Below are 22,827 nucleotides of genomic sequence, written 5' to 3' on the forward strand. Positions count from 1 at the left end.
AAATCGATTGCGTGATGGCGGCACAGTTCTGTGGGTATACTAAAAGCTATTGAATTGCATACTTTAAATGGTGAATGGTATGGTATGTAAATTTTATCTCAATAAAGCTGTTATAAAAGGGGGGAGGGCAGCCTGATGCACACCGGCTCAAGTTTAGAAGGTGCCACCAAATCCCCTGCTCCAGCCAAGAACTAATTATAAATAACCCCAACCTACATAAATAACCTACAACCTTGGGCAGTATGAAATGGTATTATTTTAATTTGGGGTCTAGTAAAATCACTGTAACCTAGAAAAGTATCAAAATAAATATTACTTCTATGAATAAGTATAGAAGTAATGAAAAGGAAATGAAATGCATGGTTTTAATATTTTAGATTTAAATGTGGTTATAGCCTTCATGATTATTTTTATTATCATCTTTCTGTCTGCTATTTGGTGTGTTGGGATGTTTCAAATGTTTGAGGAACTGGTCTTATTGGATTTGTGATTATAACTCAGATTGTTTAAGGGAATTTAAGTAAGTGATGTGGTGATCATTATGATGGACTTCTCAGCATTCATTCCACTCTGGGATAATTAGTAAAAGCCAATGGATGGTCCCATTCTCCTCACCAGTGATTGGTTTAGGAACAGGCACGTGACACAATTTTGGCCAATGAGATGGGAGTTAAAGTCTACATGAGGCTTCTGAGAGAGATTTCCACAGTCCCAAAAAAGGGAAATAAGAATCCTGTTTTCTCTCCAAAATATACAAGCAGCTCATGCAGCTTAATACCAAAAAAGCAAATAACCCAATCCCAAATGGGCAGAAGACCTAAATAGACATTTCTCCAAAGAAGACACACAGATGGCCAACAAACACATGAAAAGATGCTCAACATCACTAATCATCAGAGAAATGCACGTCAAAGCCACAATGAGGTACCACCTCACACCAGTCAGAATGGCCATCATCAAAAAATCTGGAAACAACAAATGTTGGAGAGGGTGTGGAGAAAAGGGAACCCTCCTGCACTGTTGGTGGGAATGTAAGTTGGTACAGCCACTATGGAAAACAGGTTGGAAGTTCCTTCAAAAACTAAAAATGGAAATACCATATGATCCAGTAATCCCACTACTGGGCATATACCCAGAGAAAAGCATAATCCCAAAAGAAACATGTACCAGAATGTTCATTGCAGCACTATTTACAATAGCCAGGACATGGAAGCAACCTAAGTGTCCATCAACAAATGAATGGATAAAGAAGATGTGGCATATATATACAATGGAATATTACTCAGCTATAAAAAGGAATGAGATGGAGCTATATGTAATGAGGTGCATAGACCTAAAGTCTGTCATACAGAGTGAAGTAAGCCAGAAAGAGAAAAACAAATATTGTATGCTAACTCATATATACGGAATCTAAAAAAAAAAAAAATGGTACTGATGAACCCAGTGACAGGGCAAGAAGAAGGATGCAGATGCAGAGAATGGACTGGAGAACACGGGGTTGGGGGGGGCGGGGGGCGAAGGGGAAGCTGGGACAAAGTGAGAGAGTAGAATAGACATATATACACTACCAACTGTAAAATAGATAGCTAGTGGGAAGTTGCTGTATAACAAAGGGAGATCAACTCGATGATGGGTGATGCCTTAGAGGACCGGGACGGGGAGGGTGGGAGGGAGTCGTGGGAGGGAGGGGATATGGGGATATGTGTATCAATACAGCTGATTGACTTTGGTGTACCTTATAAGCTGGTACAAGAGTGTAAAGCAATGATATTCCAATAAAGAGCTTAAAAAAAAAAAAAAGAATCCCGTTTTCTCTGAATTGTTGTGTCTGGCTATGGATAATGTCATTGCAGCAGCCACTTCTGCTACAAGCCTGAGGGTGCTGCCAGGACACAGAGAAGGGCAGAACCAAGAGAATCATAACAAAGCAGAGCTGCAGCCGGGGCACAACGTGCCCACAGCCCACCCAGCATCAGGGCTTCATGTCACGTGAGATAATACATTTCCGTGTTGTCTAAGCCATTTTGAGTAGGGGCTTCTGTTATTTTCATTCAAAAGAAATATTTTATAACAGGATTTAAATGTAAAACTGTAGTTTAAGAAACTTAAAAATTTATTAGTTTTGTTTATTAGGCATATAAATTTGATAAATTGAGCATCAGTTATACTAGAAGTTGTAGAGAATGTTCCTCTGCACAGACAGAAGCCCCCTGGACGTTAAAGAACCTAGAAACAATGTGGGGAGACAAATTTCAAAGAGGGGTTCATGCCCTTGATCCTCATATGAGAACCTGCTGGTAACATGACACATGTCTTCAACTGTGGCATTTATTATAAACTCAGGGAAGGCACAGCTGCAGGAATCACAAACACTGATTTATGCTGGGATCACAACTGATTTCTGCCGGTGTCTGTAGAAATCACAAACACTGGTTTCTGGTGTAGGAAGAGGGGTTAGATGGTCCAATGCAACAGATCACTAGCAGCAGTGCTCTCTATCAATGACAAAGGGGCCTTCACAGTCCAGGAGTCCCCAGTTCAGCTGCCTTCTGGACCCAGGCAGGATACATACATGAAGAAAACTTGGTGGGAGTGAAGCAGTAGGAAGTGGTGCTCCCATCTACAGGGAGCATCTCCGCTCAGACCCAGGTGATGCTACTGTGAGGAAATGCAGCTTCAGGGTTGCCAGATCTTCCCTTTTCTCAAGAGAAGCCAAAAACCTGGATCATGTGAATCATGTGAAGTTTTAGAGTAGGGCAACCAATTCAACTTAAAAAACAAAAACAAAACACCATGGGGCCAAACAGAACACACCTACAGGCTACGTGTGGTCCACAGGCTGCCAGTTAGCAGCCTCGGCCCATAGGTTTAGAGCATGTCCATAGCGTGGACATATGTGGAAGTTTGCAAACATTTTCCTCCCACAGGAGCTTCTCAGACACTGAGATTTGGGGCGACATAGCTGAAAAGATTTGATTCATAGTAATAGCCTAGGAATAAGGATTAGCTGCAAAATGCACACGCATAGTTGAACAAAATAATCTGTTGCATGGGGCCGGGTAGTGTCATCTGCTTAAACGTCAAAGACAAAGACACAATTTTTATCTCAATCCTTGCCAGAGCCAAGTTGTGTACTTGTGATTAGCTACCAACATGATCAGTTCTACTAAAATCCTTTGCTACCTTCCCAGGCTTTATAAATTAGGATCAGTCATTCATTTGCAACCAAAAGATTAAGAGAGGGAGAGAGACTGAGACCACTGGTCCAAACGTGACATGAGTCCGAAAAGAGTCTTGACACACCTCTCTGGAGCTTCCCAGCATAGCCCATCACAGTCCCTGGTCTGCAGGGGTCACACAACAAATATTCCTTGGTTTCTTGAAGACAGGAGTAAGGGACTTCCCTGGTGGCGCAGTGGTTAGGATTCCGCCTGCCAACACAGGGGACATGGGTTTGATCCCTGGTCCAGGAAGATCCCGCATGCCTCGGAGCAACTAAGCTCGTGCGCCACAACTATTGAGCCTGCGTGCTACAGCTACTGAATCCCATGTGCCTAGAACCCATGCTCCACAACAAGAGAAGCCACCTCAATGAGAAGCCCACGCACCGCAACGAAGAGTTGCCCAGCTCAACGCAACTACAGAAAGCTCGGGCGCAGCAACAAAGACCCAACACAGCCAATAAATAAATAAAACACTTAAAAAAAAAAGTAACCCCAAGGCCTGTAAATGCCTCTGACTCACAGAAAAATCTGCTCATTTTCATGGGTCTATTTGTGTGTCATTTTTAAAAAATTGTGATATGACACATGGTAGCAGGAGGAACTTAGGCTCGATATTGACAACAATTTCCTGACTAACGGACTGTGAAACATTAGAGCAGGTTACAAATGAGGAAGTGGAGGCTCCATCTATGCAGGAGTTTTCTGCTAGGGTAAACGCCTGATTCTGTTGGTCAGATGCGATCACTGGTGAGGTGGGTAGGTGATGTTTGTGTAGTGTGTCCACGGCAGCCTGCTCTTCACTCTTAATAAGAGCTGCCACTTACAAAGGGTCAACCTGCTCACTGTCCTCGGTCCTTTATCTCATCAAATCCTCGTAGAAACCCAGTAAGAAAAATTATCCCCATTTTACAGATGAGGAAACTGAAACCTCAGAGAGATGAAATAACTTGCTCAAGTTCATCCTGTTAAAAAATGACAGAACTAAGATTAGAACTCACCTCAGTGTAGCTTCCAAGTCCAGGCCCTTCCTCTAAGGCTATGTTGCCGCAGGTCCCTGGGCAGAACACCTGTGGCTACCTGTGGGGAGGAGAGACCAAACAGCAGTTTCAGGCAAGGAAAGCGTTTCGCAAAAGAATTATGAGAACACTGCTGAGGCCCAAAGAGGAAGCCAGTGTCAGCAAGAGAAATAGAATGCCAACTGGGGACGTGACAGAGACACGAAGGGGAGGTAAGGTCAAGGGATATCCTTCCAGAAATGAATCTGCGCTGACTTGGGGAGTCCAGGAAGTGAAGAGAGTGAACAGGGAGTTCCTTTGCAGCAACCCCAGCCTGTGTTCTCAAGCTCACCAAGCAGCAGGCTGGGTGCTGCTGACCCACCCAGCTCAGATTTTCCTTTGGTGACGCCTGACCTGCTAACGGTGCCCTTGGACAATTTTCATTCCCACTCCCCCACCCACCAGTAATTTTCTTTGATATACAGGCGCCAAAACACTGTTTCCAACAATGATTTTGCAATTTAGTCAAGAGCTTATGTCCCCATTCAGAATACCTGTAATCACATAACTTTCCTTCTCTAAAAAACTATCCCTGTTGCCTCTGCCCTGATAGGGCCCAGGTTCCTGGATTAGTGTTATAGGTACAACAGAAGAGAGTGCAGCTGAAAATTAGTGGGTCCCTGTAGCCTCCATATATTTATATGTTAAGCCATATTCCTTTCCTACTTAACACTTGTGGCTGAAGAGTTAGTGTTTTTATTGCAAAATCATCCAGAAAAGCAGGTCCAGGCCAACTCTGGAGCAGTGGTCACCCGTAGACTATTTCAAGAGGGGATTTGGGGACTTCCCTGGTGGCGCAGTGGTTAAGAATCTGCCTGCCAATGCAGGGGACACAGGTTTGAGCCCTCAGCCAGGAAGATCCCACATGCCACGGAGCAACTAAGACCGTGCGCCACAACTACTGAGCCTTTGCTCTAGAGCCTGCGAGCCACAACTACTGAAGCCCATGTGCCTAGAGCCCGTGCTTCACAACAAGAGAGGCCACCACAATGAAAAGCCCATGCACTGCAACAAAGAGTAGCCCTTGCTCACCACAACAAGAGAAGGCCCATCATGAAGACCCAACACAGCCAAGAAAGAAGGAAGGAAGGAAGGAAGGGAGGGAGGGAGGGAGGGAGGGAGGGAGGGAGGGAGGGAGGGAGGAAGGAAGGAAGGAAGGAAGGAAGGAAGGAAGGAAGGAAGGAAGGAAGGAAGGAAGGAAGGGGAAAGAAAGAAAGGAAAGAAAGAGGTGATTTGGGTCCTACATTCCCTCCCTTAAGATTTTGTTTCCTAAACTCCAGTATGGCCCCAGTAGCTTTAGTCTCTGTGTTCAGATAGGAAATCTAAGGAAATGAATACAACTGCAGAGACACAGAACAGATTCACTGCACTGACCTTCTGGCTGCTCAGCTAGATCTGATACTCAGTTCCTTCCCCCAAACCTGTCCTGCTGGTCAGTGCCTTTGGGAAACTCTTTCATTCAGCCTGTACTTTCCTGAAGCCCAACCCCATAATAGTGAGGGCAGGAAGAGAAAAATAAACCAGAAATCAAATACGTAAATAAACAGACCAAAAGGACTTTTCTCTGAATGGCTTTAGGTTGGCAAGGTCAACAAATGAATGCAAGGACACAGCTTCCTGAAATTATTTCTCATACTACCCCCCACCCACTGTGAAAAGAGCTAGAGTTACCTCTGACTGCAGTGAAAGTGTAAAGTTCTCCCAAGCCTTCAAGAGTTTGGCCTAGGGATTAGCACAATTCTGGAGAATTGGATTTTAGGCTCATTCAGTGATTCCAAAATCAATTTTCTGAATACTTTCTATTTTCTGGGTGCTGAGTTAGAAGTGGTGAAATGCCCCAGCGATGACTAGGACACAGACCTGGCTCTCTAGCTGCTCAGGGTGCAATAGGGGAGATAAAGCATGAACTTGATGACTGTAATTGAAGGAAGAAAGTGCTACATGCCACAAGAGAGAGAGAACTAAAGAATAATCATCATTTATATCGGAATGGGACTTTCTGAGGTCCATTTCCTTATATTACCTCATTTGATCCTTGACACACTTGTGGTAGACATCTGCCGTTCTTCTCATTCAGCATCCCTTCCCCCTTCTGATAAGTATACCCTGACTTCTCAGTGCAGAACCTTCACCAACCCGCTCTGATTTTCTGTGCTGCTGCCAGAGTACAGGGTCTGAGGTAGCACCAGTCTCCCGGGTCCCAGCCAACCCAAGCATCAAGTTCTCCTGGCCAGAACGACCACCTCAGGGATGGGAACATGACCCACTGAGAGCAATGAAAATTTAGTTGGGACTTCTTTTTATTTTTTAATTAAATTTTTTTGACCGCGCTGCACTGCTTGCAGGATCTTAGTTCTCTCAACCAGGTTTCTCATTCGTTATCTATTTTATACATATTAGTGTATATATGTCAATCCCAACCTCCCTCAGCAGTGAAAGCTGGAGTCCTAACCGCTGGACCACCAGGGAATTCCCTAGCTGTGACTTCTGAAAAAGAGATTCTCAAGTTTGTCTGCTGGACGTGAAGCACAAAGACTGTGGGTTCTGGGAAGGCTGCCAGCCATCTTGCCACTCTTTGAACCTGCGCCTGAAGGTGACAGAGCAAAGGCAGAACTGAAAGAAGGAGAGATACAAAGTCTTGATTATATCGTTTGAGCTTTGACTTCACCTATGCCTGAAGCCATCTCTGCCCCTAGACTTCTCACCTATATAAATCAATAAATGCCGTTTCGTCATAAGCCAGTTTGGGTTGGGTTTTGCTGTCACTCAAAAGCAAGAGAGTCAAAAGAAATTTTAACTCCATGTGGTAGATATTTCTATCTCTGTTTTATATAAGAAAAATTGAGGCTTGGGTAAAAAGAGACAGCTAAGGAGTAGCAGAACCAGGTCCTGGCATCAATTCACAGATTCAGTCCATTATACCATAGCTGCCTCTCTCAGTGACAGAAATCCAGAGGAAGCAGAGATAACTTTAGGCTGGAAAGATTAGCCAGTCTTTGTAGGAGCACCAGTTGAGCTGCACTTTGAAAGACAGGTTGGATTTGGCCTGAAGTGATGGCAAAAGTATTCTGGGTAAAGGGTAGTATGCAAGGTCATGGATGCGAGAAATCTCAGGGGCATATGGAGAACAGCAGGTACCGAGTGTGTCAAAAGCATTGGGATAACAGGAAATAGAGTTAGGAACGTATTTACGATCAGAATGTTTGGGGAACAATCTATAAAAATATTGAATCACTATGCGTACACCCGAAACTAATATAATATTGTAAATCAACTACACTTCAACTTTAAAAAAAGCATGTTTGGGGAACTTAAACTTTATCCTGAAGGTCAGAAATTCCCAAACCCCACTGTATTAAACATTGTCTTCAATTGACCAAAACAATTTTCGCCAGCTTAGTTGTACTAGACCTTGACAATGGAGTTTACTGACACAGGAAAGAAGACGCAAAAGAACCCAGTGAGGAGAAAGAGTCAAATTCTTGGCTTTGAGTTCCAAAACAGTGTCTTGAAACCAAGACTAGCTGACAGAACTAAAGCAGGACTCACTTCTCACACAAAGAAAATGCTGCATAATTTTTTCTTAAGATGTATGTGAGACTGAAAGCAGAAAAGGGAAATTCCCGAGTGCTAGAAATCAAAAGGGAACCCAAAGCTAGCATGGTAAGCAGAATGCGAAGCTGACACAGGATAGGTCTGAGGCATTAGGGATGGGATTTTAATATTGCCGTGGCAGCAGTAGATGAGGCCTTGAGCCCTGACAAGACCTGGAATTGGAATAAAAGTCCTGTCCACTCCCCACAAGAGGACAGAAAAGCTCTGCTTACCAGCCTGGGGAGGGAGCAATAAAGTTTGCCATTGGCTTGGGCCACAGGCAGAAAAGGAATCATCAGTGATAAACTGGAACCCCAAGCCTGTTCTGCACCAGTGTGGGACCCGAATTCACATTATCCATCAGGTGCAGGTCACAAAATATTGAGCAAAATACAAATAAGTGCATACCTAGACATCACGGTAAAACTGGAGAATATCAAATATAAGAAACAAAAATCTTAAAAGCAACCTATGGAAAAAGACAGACTACATACAAAAGATAAAACAGGCTTTAGCAGGCCATCATCAGCAACAATAAATGACAGAAGACAAAGGAATATCTTAAAACTGCTCTCTATTAAGTTGCAAAGGACAAAGAGAATGAGAATCAGGAGAATGTTGGGTAGCTGAGCAGAGAGTGATGTTTTAAGAACACAGCAGTTATGTCAAAAGCTGCCAAATAGTCAAGTTTGATTAAGACAGAGAAATATCCATTGGATTTGCCGACCTGGACAGCATCAGTGGCTTTGACTTACTGGTTTCAGTAGAAGTGTGGGGGACAGAAAGCAGGTATGAGGAGGCTGAAGTCAACAAAAGGATGTGAGTTTTTATCTCCCAAAACCCCTTTACTTCAAACAAGTAGCCAGCCATTATATTTAAAAATATAAAAATAATTTTTAAAAACGATATAGCTGGACCCTCATATATCTCCACGAGCCAGAAATGAAACAGAAACACAGTGATAACAGTGGGGGCCCATGTCTCAGGCTTGTGGGCTCCAAGTGTGGAAGCTGGACATTGGCAGTTGGGTGGGCGTTTGGCTCCTGTAGGGGTAAAGAGCTCCCCTCCATGTGGGCGACTGAAACTCATGGCTCGATAGCAGAGGCTGATGTGGGTGCCACTGCTTGTGAAAAGAAGCTGAAGAAAACAGCTGTCAATCTATGCACTCTGGCTTTATTAGAGCCTGGGGAGATGAGGACAACTTGCTACCAGGGATTGTCAGGTCGTCTACTGGCCCTCGACTAGCTATGCCGTATCCCTGATATCTGGGGCTGGAGGATCGTAATCCAAAGCCCTGGCTCCAGGTTGCGATCCAGACGGCCAGATGCTGGCATCTCGAGGACGGATGAGAGGAAAGTCGGAAAGAGAGATCAAACAAAAACAAATCTTTTCTCACTTGAACCATAATTCCAAAACATATGAAAGAACCCACTTGGTGAGAATGATGGCCTTTGAAATTAACCATCAGACCAGAAATTTTCTTAAATTTCCACTGGAAATTTGTAAAAGAGTATAAAACGACTTTAAAATAGGATGTTGAAAATGTTCAGAGATGAATACACACCTTCCATTTCAAAAGGAAATTATTAAGCAAAAATAGACAAATGAAACAATATGAACAGTAACTAATTAGAAATCCTTGAAATGAAAAATACCCTAATTGAAATCTAAAAGACCATAACGGGGGAAATTCCCTGGCAGTCCGGTGGTTAGGACTCCTCACTTTCACTATGGAGAGCCCAGGTTCAATCCCTTGTCAGGGAACTAAGATCTTGCAAGCCGCACAGCGCAGTCAAAAACAAAAAATAAAAAAGGCCACAATGGGAGAAACTCTAGATTGAACACACTCAGAGAGTGAATTAGAGAATTGGAAGAGAGGTTAGGAACTCACAATATAACATGAGATAAACAGAAAGAAACAGTAGTTAAAACATGGTGAACAGATTAAAAGGTTTAAATAGGGACTTCCCAGGTGGCGCAGTGGTTAGGAATCCGCCTGCCAATGTAGGGGACATGGGTTTGATCACTGGGCCGGGAAGATCCCACATGCCATGGAGCAACTAAGCCCGTGCGCCACCACTACTAAGCCTGTGCTCTAGAGCCTGCGAGTCACAACTACTGAGCCCACATGCCACAACTACTGAAGCCTGCACACCTAGAGCCAGTGCTCTGCAACAAGAGAAGCCCCCGCTCGCCACAACTAGAGAAAGCCTGCGCGCAGCAACGAAGACCCAATGCAGCCAATAAGTTAATTAATTTTTTTAAAAGGTTTAAATATTTATATAATAGGAGTTCCAGAGAAAGACAATTGAAAGAAATGGCAGAAAAAGCAATATTGGAAAAGTACTAGGTATTTTTTTTTTCCAGAACTGAAGAAAAAGCCTTAGGAAAGAAAGAAATTTAGACTCCGCCAAATCATTATTCAAGAGTGTTAAGGGAGGTGAATCTCAGCATATAAAAATTAAGAAATTCTTACTACTCACAGGCCCTTCCTAAAGAACTACTGGGTTTTGATTCCAACATGTACATTTATTCACATTTTCACGTCTCTGAAATCGTGGCACATATTAAAATCAATTGGCAACTTTTAGTTTTAGTTTTGTTTTCCCTTTTCAAAAAAAAAAGTCTAGATTTTTATTTGCTTCGTTTTCTATGTCCTTACTCTAATGTATCTTCAAATATTCCATCAGCTGTGTAAATCTCCTCTCGAGTATACTTCCCTTTAGGCATGCTATCTATCCCATCTCCTTGAAATCTCCTCTGGAGCCTTCTGACTCGTTCCAGTGTGAGCTGGTTGTCCTCTAAGCCTGCAGCATCATGGTCATCTTGGATTATCCATTCACCATCATTTTGGGGATTTCCTTCACCACTCTCTCGTGATGAAGACCTGGTCCTCTAGTTCCCGTTCTTCCTCCCTTTTGGTTTAACCGCTTGTTTTACTAGAGCAAATTCTCCTGTTGTGTTCCAAGAGTGCATTGGAAGTAACATTTTTTGGGATTTTACATGTCTGAAAATTCTTGATCACTTGGTTAGGTTAGAATTCTAAGTTGAAAATTATTTTTTCTCAGTATTTTGAGGGAATTTTTTTTTAATTTTTTAAGCTCTTTATTGGAATATAGTTGCTTTACACTGCTGTGCCAGTTTTTTTCTGTACACCAAAGTGAATCAGCTGTATTTATACATATATGTCCATATGCCCTCCCTCCCGCGACTCCCTCCCACCCTCCCTATCCCAGCCCTCTAAGTCATCACCCATCATTGAGTTGATCTCCCTATGAAGGCATTTTTCTATTGCCTCCTAGCTTTCCATAAGAAAGATGAGAATTCAGATGCCTTCTGATCTTTGGGGCTTTGTAGAAAACAGTTCTCTCTCTCTGAAAGGTTTTAGGAACACCTTCTTGTCCACACTGTTCTGAAATTTCTCCATGGAGTACTGATTTTTATTCACTCTGCTAGACTTCTACTGGACTCTTTCATACTTTATGACAGGACCTTCATTCCAGCTCCAAGTCTTATCAAGTCCAAAGCCTCATCTCCTGTTGCCATAACAACATTAAATCCCATCCTTAGTCCCTGAGACCTATCCTGTCCCAGCTTCTAATTCTGCTCACCATATTAGCTTTGGGCTCCTTTTTGGTTCTGCCTCCTGGAAATTTCCCTTTCTTGTTTTTAATCTGCCTTGGTGATATCATCCTGTCTCATGCTCTTAACATACCATCTATACACTGACAACTTGAAAATTATATATCCACAACAGACCTCTCCAAACCTGCATATTCAACTGCTCCTTCATATCTCTCTTGTATATCCACAATAGAAATCTCAAACCTAAAATTCCAAGTTGGAACTCCTGACAGCCCCCCTAACCCTACACTTGCCCCAGTCTTCTGTCTCTCAGTAAATGGCATTCTTCCAGGTGCTCAATCTGAAAATCTCAGAGTTTACCCTGGACTCTCCGTCTCACACTTGTATACCATGCCATCAGCAAATCCTCTCAACTCTACCTTCAAAACATATCCAGAAACCAGTGAATTCTTACCATCTCCACTGCTAACATCTTGGTCGAAACCACCATCATATCTTGCCTCAATTATTAAAATAGCTTTCAGTAGTGTTGGACTATCACTTTGGTGCCCCCGGTGAACTAGAGCTCCTGTATTCATGTCCTTGAATGGTTCCTCCCCTCAAATCCAAGTTGGCCCTGTACCCACTTTAATTTTTATTTTTTTAAGTGTACAATTTGATTTTTTTTTCTTATTAGTAATGTATATATGGAAATCCCAATCTCCCAATTCATCCCACAGCAACCCCCTCTGTACCCACTTTAAATAAGAGAACGTGGCAGAACTGATGTTTACCAGTGCTGAGCCTGAGCCTAAGTCCTTAGAAGGCCAGCTTTTAATTCTACACTTCTGGAAGCCCTGCACTGCAATGTAGGAAGTCTGGCTATAGGACTTCCCTGGCAGTCCAGTGGTTAAGCCTCGTCAAGTCCACTGCAGGGGGTGTGGGTTCGATCCCTAGTCAGGGAAATAAGATCCCGCAAGCCGTTCAGCATGGCCAAGGAAAACAAAACAAAAGAAACAAACAAACAAAAAATCTGGTTCCCCTGTTAGAGAGGCCACTTGAAGAGGGAGAGGCTATAAGAGCATCTGGAAGTGAACCAAGGAATCCAGCCAACAGCAAGAACTAAGCTGCCAGAACTGCGACCCCAGCGTGGCCGTTGCGGTCAGAACCTGACGCACGTGAACACACGTGAGCAAATATGGGACATTCTAGGCCCAGCAGAAATCGCTAGCTCTGCTGTGCTTTGTCGGAATTCCTGACCCACAGAACCATGAGTAACAATAAGAGTTTGTTGTTTCAGCCTCTAAGTTACAGGGTGGTTTATTTTGCCCCACATATAACCTAAACGCTAATGTCCCTGCTTCCTCCTTCACACAACTCCCCTCCCTGCCCCTTCAGCCTGTTCTTCACCCGACAGCAGGAGGTTTCTTAACATCTAAACGGGGTCCTGTCACGCCTCTGCGCAGAATCCTCCATTGCCTCTCATCTCACGCAGGGGAAAAATAAAATCTTTACCACCGCCTACAAGGTCTCAGAGGGTGGCCAACAAAGGCCTGCACAGTCCATGTCCTCATACAGCAGAGGAAAGAAGACTTCTACACTTTTTAAAGGTTGTTTAAAATTTTTAAAGGAAGAATATGTGACAGACCATGTGTGGCCTGTGAAGCTTAAAATATTTACTATCTGGCGCTTTACAGAAAAGTTTGCCAAGCCCTGCCCTTCACAGTCTGGTTCCTGCATGACTCTCGGTCAATTCCCTTTTCTCACCTAGCTCCAGGCTAACTCCTCCTCCTCATTCCTTGCAACTTCTTGCAGTTACTCCAAGCAGCCAGGCATGCTCCTGCCCTGAGACCTTTGCTCCTACTCTCTCCTCCTGCTCTTTCCTCCCCCAGGTGTTTGCCCAGATAACTCCTCTACCTTCCTCAGGTCTTTACTAAAATAACCTTCTCAGTGGGGCCTTACCTGACCACCTTATTTAAGATTACAACCCCCCCCCGCATACACTCCCTAATCGCTCTGCTTTATTTTTCCTTATATCACATATCACTAATATCTACTTTTCACTTTTTGTTGTCGTTGTTTCTTTTCTATATTCTCCAACAGAATGTAAACTCCATATGAACAGAAACCTTTGCTTTTTCACTGATGCATTCTCAGTGCCTAAAACTATTCCTGGTGCATTGTAGGTGCCTAATATATATTTCCTGAATGCCCTTATGAGTCATGAAAACCACCACTTTCTTCTATTTTCTGTGTGGCACTTGTCACTCACTCTACATGTCATATTTTGGGGTTTGTTCACCAACTCGTGATAGTAGGGACCACAGAACGATGCTCAACAGATATTAAGTATTCAGTGTAATATTTAGTCAATAAATAAATACATCTCCCATGCACCTTTAATTTTTTTTTTTAAGTAGGAGTCTTTTTTTTTTTTTTTTTTCTTCTTGTTAATTTTTGGCTGCACTGGGTCTTAGTTGTGGCACACAGGATCTTCATTGCAGCATGTGGGATCTTTAATTGCGGCATGCATGCGGGATCTAGCTCCCTGACCAGGGATTGAAATCGGGCCACCTGCATTGGGAGTGTGGAGCACTGGACCACCAGGGAAGTCCCCGCCATGCATCTTTTAAAAGAAGGAATAGGAAGTGAGGAGGTAGAAACACAGAAAGTCAACAACCTTCTCAAGAATTTCTGCTGTGAATGGGAGCAGAGAAATGGGATGGTGCCTAGGAGAGTAAACAGGATGAAGGGAGGGTTAAAAATGGGGACAGAAGGCATAACCAGATTGACACAATCAGTAGCATAAGAGAAAGCAGGGGATTGAAGAAGCAGAGTTCTCAGAGAGGCAAAAGCAATGAGATGCAGAGCGTAGGAGGAGAGGTTGGCTGGTGATGGGAGGGAAGAAGGAGCAGCCTCCAGCAGAGTTAGAGCCTCGCAGGTGGGAAGATGAGGGAGTTCCCATCTCCTGGCTTCGACTACCTGAGTGAAGTGTGGGAGGTGAGGTTATCTGCTGAAACTAAGGAGTGAGCAGGATATGGAGGTTTGAGAACAGAGAAAAGTTAGAGACCTTACTACGGAAATGTGAAAGGACAGCCAGGCAGTTGTTGAGGGCCCATTTGGAGTTTGTAATCACATATTTAAACAAAAGCAGTCAGCCCAGTTGGTGATTTCTCTTGAGCAACATCCAGCTACTTGGTTGCAGGTGCAGAAAAGACAGAGTTGAGTTCAATCAGGGTGACTGTAGTAAAGCAGTGGTTCTCATGGTGTGGTCTCCAGACCGCAGCATCAGAATCATTGAAAACTGGTAAAAAATGTAGAGTCACAGGCCTCATTCCATATGTCTTGAATCAGAAACTCATCAGGTAGGGCCCAGCAATCTGTGTTTGAACAAGCCCTTCAAGTCTGAGCGGCACGGCAATAAAGAGAAAGAACAAGAGACCTGAGGGTGCTTATAAGAGAATAATTATAGTGACAGACTAGAGAGTCTAAATGGGAAAAGAAAGGAAGTAATGGCATGAGGGACTGACCAATAGCGATAAAGTGGTGGGGATCAATGGCTTAGAATACAATATAAATAATTGTAGTATGGTATATTCATTTTCTATTAATATTGCTGCCAGACAAATTGCTACAAATTAAGCCGCTTGAAACAACACCCTTTGATAATCTCATAGTTCTGTAGGTCAGAAGCACAGGTACAACATGGCTCAACTGGGTTCTCTGGCCAGAGTTTCAAAAAGGCTGAAACCAATGTGTTGGTTGGAATGCATTCCTCTCAGGAGATTCTAAGGAGAAATCTCCTGAGATAATACAAGTTGCTAACTAAATTTAGTTCCTTGAGGCAGGTGATGTGGATGGTGAAGTCGGTAAACCTTGAACTCACCTCCTCCCACAGGCACACAACTATTTACAGAGCAACTATCTATGAGAATGATCTGAAGATCAGCAGAAAAGGTTTTCCACCACTAAAGATATAAAGAAGGAACTACAATGAGATGCGTAGGAGGGGTGGAGACACAGTATAGTCAAGACCCACACCCCCAGGGAAGTGACCCACAAATGGGAGGATCGCATTTGCAGAGGTTCTCCCTAAGGAGTGAAGGGCCCGAGCCCAGTGGTCTGGCACCAGGAAGATGAGCCCCCAGAACATTTGGCCTTGAAGGCCAGCAGGGCTTGTGTACAGAAAGCCAGAGGGCTGTAGGAAACCGAGACTCCACTCTCAAAGGGCACGTGCAAAATGTCACATGCTTCAAGTCCCAGGGCAGTGGTGGTAATTTTAAAGGATCCTGGGTCAGATCCACTTGCTGACATTGGAGAGCCTCCTGGAGACGCAGGAGGCAGCTGGGACTCCCCCTGGGGGCACAAATGCTGGCTGCAACCAATTTTGGGAGCTTTTTCTACCACAAGGACATTGGTTCTGGCAAGTGACTTTTTGGAGTACTGCCTCTAGCTTATTAGCCCTGTGAACTTATCCACACACCAGCTAGTCAGCACCAGTCCTGGGACCCCCAGGCCACACAGCCTGCCCCACCAGGTCCTGGCTCCCCAATCAGCATGCTGATACACCAGCCCCAGGCCCCCCAGGCCATGCAGCCAGTCACACAAGGACCCATCCCCTCCCACCAGTGGGCCAGCACAGCCCACACAGGGAGCACCCCGAGAGCATACAGCTCTGGTGACAAGAAGGGAGTGTACTGCTGGGGCCCATACGATGTCTCCTACATAAGACCCCTTCTCCAAGATAGGAAATGTAACCAACCTACCTAATACACAGAAGTAAATATAAAGGATTAGGCAAAATGAGGAGACAGAGGAATATGTTCCAAACTAAGGAATAAGACAAAATTCTAGAAGAAGAACTAAGTGGAATGGAGACAAGCAAATCCAAACTAAGGAATAAGCCAAAATTCTAGAAGAAGAACTAAGTGGAATGGAGATAAGCAATGGGTAGATAAAGAATTCAAGGTAATCATCACAAAGATGCCTGATGAACTCAGGAGAAGAATGGATGAACACAACGAGAAGTTTAACAAAGACTTAGAAAATATAATAGAAGAAACAAACAGAGCTGAAAAATACAATAACTGAATAAAAAATACACTAGAAAAAAATCAGTAGTAGATTAGATGATACAGAGAGATGGATCAGCAAACTGGAAGAGTAATAGAATTCACCCCAGCTGAACAGAAAAAGAAAAAAGAATTCTTAAAAATGAGGATAGTTTAAGAGACCTCCGAGGGGACTTCCCTGCCGGTCCAGTGGTTAAGACGTTGTCTTCCAATGCAAGGTGTGTGGGTTCAATCCCTGGTTAGGGAGCTAAGATCCCACATGCCTTGGGGCCAAAACACCAAAACATAAAACAGAAGTAACATTGAACAAATTCAATAAAGACTTTAAAAAATGGCCCACATTTAAAAAAAAAAAAAAGGGAAACATCTGAGACAACATCAAGTGTACCTTTGCATTTAGGGGTCCCAAAAGCAGAAGAAAGAGAGAAAGGGGGCAGAGAATTTATTTGAAGAAATAATAGCTGAAAATTTTCCTAACCTAGGGAAGAAAAGAGGTCCAGGAAGCACAGAGAGTCCCAAACAAGATGAACCCAAAGAGTTCACACCAAGACACATTACAATTAAAATGGCAAAAATTAAAGATAAAGAAAGAATCTTAAAAGCAGCAAGAGAAAAGCAACTAGTTACATACAAAAGAACTCCCATAAAGCTATCAGCTGACATTTCAGTAGAAACTTTGCAGACCAGAAGGGAGCTGCCTGACATATTCAAAGTGATGAAAGATAAAAACTACGATGAAGAATACTCTACCTGGCAAGGCTATTATTCAGATTTACAGGAGAGATAAAGTCTTACAGTCAAGCAAACTAAGAGTACAGCAGCACTAAACTGGCTTTACAAGAAATATAAAAGGGACTTCTCTAAGCATAAAAGATCACAACCAGAATTATGAAAATTACAAAAGGAAAAATCTCATTGGTAAAGGTAATTATACAGTAAAGGTAGTAGATCAACCACTTACAAAGTTATTAGAAAAGTTAAAAGACAAAAGTAGTAAAATCACCTATATCCACAGTAAATAATTAAAGAATACACAAAACAAGAGATGTAAAGTATGTTGTCAAAAAAAACATTAAACATGGGGGGGGGTTGTAAAAATGTAGGGTTTGTTAGAATGTGTTCAAACTTAGATTATCAACTTAAAATAATCATGTATATTTATAGGTTGTTATATATGAACCTCATGGTAACCACAAACCAAAAACCTATAATACATACACACACAAAAAAGAGAACAGAATCCAAACATAACACTAAAGATAGTCATCAGATCAGAAGGGAAGAGAGCAAAAGAAAAACAAAGGGAAAAAAAAACTACAAAAACAATAAGAAAACAATTAACAAAATGTCAATAAGTACATACCTATCAATAATTACTTTAAATGTAAATGGACTATATGCTCCAATCAAAAGACATAGTGTGGCTAAATGGATAAAAACACAAGACCCATATACATACTGCCTATAAGAAACTCACTTTAGATCACAGAGACTGAAAGTGAGATGATTGGGTAAAGGTATTCCAAGCAAATAAAAACCAAAACAAACAAACAAACAAAGCAAAAACAAAAGCAAACAAGCTAGAGTAGCAATACTTATATCACACAAAAAAGACATTAAAACAAAGACTGTAACAAGAGACAAAGAAGGATATTACATTATGATAAAGGAATAGGTCCAAGAAGAAGATATAACCATTGTAAATATATATGTGCCCAACATAGGAGCACCATATACACACAGCAAATATCAACAAGGATAAAGGGAAATTTTGACAGTAACACAATAATAGTAGGAGACTCTTAATACCACACTTACATCAATGGACAGATTATCCCGATAAGGAATAATAAGGAAATAAGGAAACTGTTACTGTGTGCAGATGACATAATACTAGATGTAGAAAATCCTAGACACTACCAAAAAACTATTAGAATAAATGAATTCAGTGAAATAGCAGGATATAAAATTAATATACATAAATCTGTTACTTTTCTGTACACTAACAACGAAATATAAGAAAAAGAAATTAATACAACAATCCCATTTACAATTGCATCAAAAAGAATAAAATAACTAGGAATAAATCTAACCACAGAGGTAAAAGATCTATACTTGGAAAACTATGAGACATTGATGAAAGAAATCAAATATGACACAAACAAATGGGAAGATATACAATGCTCATGGATTGGAAGAATTAATATTATTAAAATGACCATACTTCCTAAGGCAATCTACAGATTTAATGCAATCCCTATCAAAATACCAATGGCATTTTTCACAAGACTAGAACAAATAATTCCAAAACTTGTATGGAAACACAAAAGACCCCAAAGAGCCAAAACAATCTTGAGAAAGAAGAATGAAGCTGAAGGTATCATATTCCCTAGTTTCAAACTATACTACAAAGCTACAGTCATCAAAACAGTATGGTACTGGCACAAAAACAGACACACAGGTCAATGGAAAGGAATAGAGAGCCCAGAGATGAACCAACCCACACTTACATGAGCAATTAATCTACAACAAATGAGGCAAGAATATATAAAGGGGGAAAGACAGGCTCTTCAATAAGTGGTGCTGGGAAAACTGGACAGCTACATGCAAAAGTATCAAACTGGACTACTCTCTCACACCATGCACAAAAATAAATTCAAAATGAATTAAAGACTTAAATGTAAGAACTGAAATTTTATAAAACTCTGAGAAGAAAACATAGCCAATACGTTCTTTGATATAAACTGTAGCAATATTTTTTTGGATATATCTCCTCTGGCAAGGGAAACAAAAGCAAAAATAAACAAATGAGACTACATCAAACTAAAAAGCTTGTGCACAGCGAAGGAAACTACCAACAAAATGAAAAGACAGATGGAATTCCCTAGCAGTCCAGTGGTTAGGACTCTGTGCTTTCACTGGTGTGCGCCAAGGTTCAATCCTAAAAGCCACATGGCACAGCCAAAAAAAAAAAATGAAAAGACACTCTTGAATGGGAAAATATATTTGCAAATGATATATCCTAAAAGGGGTTAATATACAAAATATACAAAGAAACCCTGCAACTCAATATAAAAAAAAATCAAAAAATTGGCAGAGGATCTGAACATTTCCCCAAAGAAGACATACATATAGCCAACAGATACACGTAAAGAGGCTCAACATCACTAATCATCAGGGAAATGCAAATCAAAACCATGAGATATCACTCCACATCTGTCAGAATGGCTACTGTCAAAAAGGCAACAAATAACAAGTGTTAGTGAGGATATTGATAAAAGGAAAACCCTGTGCACTGTTTGTGGGAATATAAACTGGTGCAGCCCTATGGAAAACAGTATGAAATTTCCTCAAAAATTTAAAAATAGAACTGCCAGACAATCCAGCAATTCCATTTTTGGGTATTTTTTTCATAGAAAACAAAAACACTAATTTGAAAAGATATATGCACCCCTATGTTCACTGCAGCATTATTTGCAACAGCCAACATAATGGAAGCAACTTAAGTGCCTATTGATACATAAGTGGATAAATAAGATGTGAAATATATATATATACGTATGTATATATACATTCAACCATAAAAAAAGAATGAAATCTTCCCATTTGCAACAGCATGGATGGACCGATAGGGTATTATGCTAAGTGAAATCTCAGACAGAGAAAGATAAATATCATATGATTTCACTTATATGTAGAATCTAAACAACAAAACAGAAGAATAAACATAAAACAGAAACAGGTTCATAGATACAAAAGAACAAATTGGTGGTTGCCAGTGGTGGGGTGAGGTGGGGGAGATGTGTGAAATAGGTGAAGAAGATTAACAGGCACAAACTTCCAGTTATAAGATAAATAAGTCATAGGGATATAATGTTGAGCATGAATACAGTCAATAATATTTTAATAACTTTGCATACTGACAGATGGTAACTAGACTTATCGTGGTGATCACTTTGTAGTGTATAAAAATACTGAATCACTATGTTGTACACCTGAAGCTGATATAATATTGTAAGTCAATTATACTTCAATTTAAAAAAAGAACTCAGTTTCTTGTGGTTGTAGGGCTCAGGTCCCCATTTCCTTGCTGGCTGTCAGCCAGGAACCTCTATAACTTCTTTTCTTTTTTTTAATTTCTAGCATCAGCTTTTTTAAAAATTTATGTGGCTGCACTGGGTCTTAGTTACCACATGTGGGATCTTCATTGCCATGTGCAGGATCTTCATTGCAGCACGTGGGACCTTTAGTTGCAGCACTCGAACTCTTAGTTGCAGCATGTGGGATCTAGTTCCCTGACCAGGGATCGAACCTGGGCCCCCTGCTTTGGGAGTGCAGAGTCTTAGCCACTGGACCACCGGGGAAGTCCTCTATAACTTTTTAAAACTCCTGCATTCCTTGTTATGTTGACTCTTCTATTCTCCAATCAGAAACAGCACATGGAGTCCTCCTTACACTTCAAATATCTGTGACTGCCCCTTCTGCCACATCTTTTCTCCTTTACTCTTTTGTTGCATTTCTCTGACTCCAGCCAGAGAAAGTTCTGCTTTTAAGGCCTCATATGATTAGGCTGGGCCTACCTAGGCAATCCGGGATAACCTACCTACCTTAAAGTTTGTAACTTTTTTACATCTGCAAAGTCAATTTTGTCGTATAAGGTAGTATATTCACAGGTTCGTGGGTTTAGAATGTGAACATCTTTCGTGGACCTCTATTCTGCCCCCCACAACATCAAGTGACTAGAACAAGTGAGCTGGAGAACTGGAAGGCAGAGATTTCATAAGTGGTGAAGCTTCTGGTGGTGAGATCTCAGGTGAATCCATAAGAGGAGGGAGGAGTAGAGGGAATGTAATTGATGACAAGAAAGTCAACGAATTGAGAGAGTGTTGGAGTCACTGAGAATAATTATGCAGGAGGGACGGAGGGAAAGGCTGTGAGCCAGGAGTTCATGTTCTCATCAGAAGGCTTTAGTATCACAGACCATCAGAATTACTTAGGGGACACTGTAAACATGCACGTTCTGGAGCTCCACCTTAGCAATCCTAAATCATACTCTCTGGGGGTACGACCCATGCTTCTCATGATAATCAATCAGATTAGGAGCCACCACCACAGGCAATGAGAAGCCATTGAAAATTTTGGTTGGGAAGCTGGTGATCAGAGCTCTACTTTAAGACAGTGGTCTCTGGGAATTCCCTGGCAGTCCAGTGGTTAGAACTCCCCCGCTTTCACTGCTGAAGCCCCAGTCTTTTTTTTTTTTTTAATTGGAGTATAGTTGTTTTACAATGTTGTCTTAGTTTCTATTACACAGTCAAGTGGAGTTTCCTGTGCTATACGGCAGGTTCTCATTAGTTATCTATTTTATACATAGTAGTATATATGTCAATCCCAACCTCCCAATTCATCCCACCCACCCCTTTCCCCTCTTGGTGTCCATACATTTGTTCTCTACATCTGTGTCTCTATTTCTGCCTTGCCAACCAGTTCATCTGTACCATTTTTCTAGATTCCATATATATGTGTCAATATACGATATTTGTTTTTCTCTTTCTGAATTACTTGACTCTATATGACAGTCTCTAGGCCCATCCATGTCTCTACAAATTACCCAATTCCTTCCTTTTTATGGCTGAGTAATATTGCATTGTATATATGCACCACATGTCCATCGACAGAGGGCCTGGTCTTTAGGCTTTTAACGGCTACGCATCAATGGACAGTTTGAGGAGATGGTTTAAGGGGATCTTTGACTTCCATATGCACTTTTGCCTTGAACTGATGTAAGGATGCACCTTCCACGTATACCATCATGCCTGTTGTCCATTCCCACTACTGCCTCCACAACCCCCCTTCTCTTTACAAAAAAGAAGTGGTATATAGCTTATCCATCCTGAACATTATATTGTAAACTGGCCCAGGATATTAAAATTTTCATCTCTTTAAACAGGTCACCTATAGTAGGCTTCATGTCTTACCCTCTTTTATACATATTTCTGTTAAGTTTGAAGCATCACATTGGAAATGCGGTGATTTGGAATACGTTGAGATGTTCCAATTTAGATAGAGTATAGAAATGATGGCAAGCTTTATTCCTTCTTCCATCTACAGGCTGCTGTGAAAGAATGCATTTATTTGAAGACAGAATTCTGTGAGAACAAAGCAAAGAGAAGTTCAGTAGGAAATACTGAAAATAGCAGCACCTTATATCATCCAGGTGCAAGCCCAGGGCGAGGCTCTCTGCATTATCTAGCCATTTGATTTGGAGCTAGAATTCAGATGAGATATGTTTGCCATAGGGAAACACAACATGTTTATTGA

General features: G+C 41.7%; 1 long non-coding RNA gene across 1 annotated transcript; it reads right to left on the minus strand.

Moving 5' to 3' along the window:
• Window positions 1-3,331: 3,331 nt before the first annotated feature.
• On the minus strand, window positions 3,332-22,596 carry LOC130861255 (uncharacterized). The gene is made up of 3 exons (XR_009055553.1): window positions 22,485-22,596; window positions 4,223-4,301; window positions 3,332-3,431 (listed from the first exon to the last, which is right to left on the minus strand). It is a non-coding gene; the product is annotated as an uncharacterized LOC130861255 (long non-coding RNA).
• Between the last annotated feature and the right edge of the window lie 231 nt (window positions 22,597-22,827).

Source organism: Hippopotamus amphibius, chromosome 9 (genome assembly GCF_030028045.1).
Source record: "Hippopotamus amphibius kiboko isolate mHipAmp2 chromosome 9, mHipAmp2.hap2, whole genome shotgun sequence".
Lineage (NCBI taxonomy): Eukaryota > Metazoa > Chordata > Mammalia > Artiodactyla > Hippopotamidae > Hippopotamus > Hippopotamus amphibius.